Here is a 3,347-nt window from a genome sequence, read left to right on the forward strand (position 1 = left end):
TGAGAAACACGGAAACTAACAACAGAAAATATAAGTACTTCTTGAAAATAAAAACAACATAAGGAAGAACTTGATAAGTTAAAACTCACAAATATGACAACATAATTTCCCCAGTAAAATGATCAAATCTCAATTTTGATCTCCAAAGAAGTCTTCAGCTTCCAAATGAGTAATATCATAAAGGCGATCAAAATCATTGTTGACACCCAATTTTGGCCCTCTTTTTTCCTTTAATTAATTTCTATGCTTCTCAGTCCTGAAAATCCCCCAAAATGAATTTTTGAATATTACCCTAATTTCTACATAATTTTGAGAAATCATTTCTCTAAATTTAAGATCAATTCAATTAGTTCTTGTAAAAAACTAAAAAAAAAAAAATTAAAAAAAAATCATATTTTTATAACCAAATTCGCTCGAACTTGGTATTGATATTCATATGTTAATATTGGTATTGACATTTTTCTTTAAATACTGTAGCTAACTAAATTAATAATTTTTATCATACTACTACTACTTTATTTTTAAAACTAAATATGTACATTAAATTACTTATATAATAATTTTCATATGTACACATTTTTGAGAATTAATTAGGACAAAGAAGCATATTTTAATTAGTTCAAAAATGAAAAGGAATTAGGATGATTAAATTCATCTACTGAAATGGCCAAACTAATTCTCAAATAGCCACAACTCTAAGCCCAAACCGCCCAGCCCCAACTTGTCCCTAACCTGGCCCACTATTGCCAACTAAGTCCTTAAGACCGCAATTCATTTTCATCCAAAATCAGAACCCAACCCAACTAGAATCCTAATCCCTAGTTTCATTACAACTAAAAACAACCCTTAATGACACTGCCACCACCACCGTATCCCTTACACCATCGACCTCTCATATCTGACCAATCCTTTCCCCCCACTGTTTAAGATGTTTCCACCTTTGACCCGAAAAGAACGCAAATATCTCGTGGGTTTTGTACCTATCTTCGCTCGACTCAACAGATAATAGCAAATCCTCTGGCCAACTGCTCCAACACGTCAAATCCTAACTGAAAAGGTGAGACTTTCCACCCTTTTTCATCATCTCATTTGTTGAAAATGTTTTCCCAGAATTTTCCCCCCATTACTTGATTCGAAATTTGAACTTACAGTTTCTTGAAGAAGCTTTTAGAAACCCCTCAGTATTTTGCTATAAATATAGACCCTTGTGGGCTGTTTTGAAGAAGTTTTCAGAGGTTAAAATCCCCGTTTGAACAAGCTCTTCATTTTAGGGAAAATCCCCTTTTCGTACTCACTATTTCGCAAGCTTTCCATTTGCAGAAAAGTCCCTCTTCATCACTACTATTGGACTCTCTTTTCATTTTCTATACTTCGGTCTTACTCTTCTCTCAACAAAAAAAACTACGACTAGTGGATTCGACGACTCGACGCCTCCCCTCGCCTCAGTTCGCTGTCCGAAGAAGGTAATCCTACTCGTATTTCTCTCATTTCGTTTTAGTTTCATTTACAAAATTAAATTGTGTGCTAGTTCATTTTATGTTCTGTACATTTGGGTTCTGTTCTTGTTATAAAAATAGTAGATGAAATGGTTACATAAACTAATAAATCTTAAGAGTAACAACTAGGTAACTTATCGACTATGAGATTAATTGCATCGCTCAACTAAATTTCTGTTTGGTGTGCCCATGATAATCTATGCGTTTACCATTCCATTCTGAAAATCAGCATGTAAAAGGCTAATACAAACTAAGGGCATTTAGAGGAATACCGCTGATTCGTTAACTTGTCAAATATTAGATTATATGAGTCACTCATCTAGTTTTTTGTTCTGAGGTTCATTAGAACCTGCCTTACATGTTTCTACCTGTACGAGGAGGTTCAAAATGAACTATGACGTTTACGAAGGAAACCACTGATTTATATAAATTTGCATTAGTTGAAACTTCCTATTGTCGAAGTAACTTTATCGCATTTGTAAATCTTCTTTCTGTAAATACTCTTAAAATCTATTTTGCGATGACTCCGTGTAGAAACCAATATGTGAATATATTATGGTATCCATATAACTGAAAAAAAAGGGTTATCATTTTGATTAAATAAAAAGGGTATTGTTTCATTAGAGAAAAATTTACTATTAGGGAAAAGTCACTGGTTTTGATTAAAAAACAAAAAGGTTTACTGATTCGTGAAGATTAAATCTATCGACCATGTAGTAGTTTGAATAGCTTTGTCACTCGTTTAAATTCTTCTTTGAAGTGTTTATGTGAATCCAGTTTTTGCCATTTTAGTTAAAAATCAGCATGTAAACTATAAAAATAAAAATAAAAAATAAAAAAAGTTACTATGTCGATTAGAAGAAAATTTACTAATTTGATTTAGAAAGGTTGCTGCGTTTTACTCCTCGCATGATCCAAGTTCATGTCCTGCTCGTGTTTAATGTTGTTTGTGAGTTTTATATGAATGAATTTGAGTTTGGGTTGGAAAGAATGTCTCTTTGCTAGTTAAATAGAAACTGTTCAAGAAAACTAAGGCATCTTAATTCTAGAATCTTATAGCACTTGTAGAACTAAATAACCAAGACAGTATGCTGCTACATTCTTTTGTGATAAGTATTAGGCCATGATTAAAGGTCTGAATCCCCTTTTGTGATAAGTATATGGTTTGTTTCTTTTGTCGTTCAGTTCTTTTGGATCAATTACCTTATTTGTTGTTTTGCATACTCTTTTAAAAGTGAATAAAAATCTGGTTGGACAGTTTAGATGTTATGTGTAAAGTTATTTCCTGGAAATATATTGAAGTAATTCCATCTCAAGGTTGTGTGTGTTTACTATCTAGTTATGTTATCTATTTGTTTTAGAGAAAGACTAATCCTTTTTTTTTTTTTCTCTCTTTTCATTCTTTATCATGCAACAGTTGGGAGCATTTGGAGTTATGGCAACTCCGGATTCGGCCCACATCAACGAAAAAACTAGTAGCAGCCTCCTTTGCTCATGTCTAGCAGCCTTTGTTCGTGTCAAAGAGTCCACGTCCTTCTTCCTCTCTTTAAATTTTGTGTCCTTGTATACATAAGATATTACAGTCTTTGACTAACATTTTGTGGTTTGTATTCGTAGCTTATCTATTTTTTCTTATAAGCGAAACTCTCAAGCGGTGACAAAGAGCCCATTTGGATTGGCTTATAAGTTGCTCAAAACAACTTATTCTTTTTTTTTTAGTGTTTGTCCATTAATTTAAATGAAAGCCATTTTGTGCAGATAAAATAAGCCCCAAAAATAATTGGGCTAAGCTTTTTCAGTTGTTCTTTATAAATAAAAATACCTTTAGTAAAAAAAAAAATGTAAGCCCCA

General features: G+C 32.6%; 1 protein-coding gene across 6 annotated transcripts in view; it reads left to right on the top strand.

Annotated features, from left to right (window-relative positions):
* The first annotated feature begins 564 nt into the window (after positions 1-564).
* Positions 565-3,347, top strand: part of LOC132029650 (uncharacterized) — an 18,952-nt gene continuing 16,169 nt past the window's right edge. For 2 of the 6 annotated variants that reach the window (XR_009407886.1, XM_059418952.1), the window contains exon 1: positions 780-1,463. The gene's annotated coding sequence lies outside the window, so the exon portion shown is untranslated. Of the gene's footprint in view, positions 1,464-2,913; positions 3,141-3,347 lie in introns of those variants that run through there. The other 4 variants (XM_059418955.1, XR_009407887.1, XM_059418953.1 and 1 more) reach the window with 4 other exon arrangements.

Source organism: Lycium ferocissimum, chromosome 9 (genome assembly GCF_029784015.1).
Source record: "Lycium ferocissimum isolate CSIRO_LF1 chromosome 9, AGI_CSIRO_Lferr_CH_V1, whole genome shotgun sequence".
Lineage (NCBI taxonomy): Eukaryota > Viridiplantae > Streptophyta > Magnoliopsida > Solanales > Solanaceae > Lycium > Lycium ferocissimum.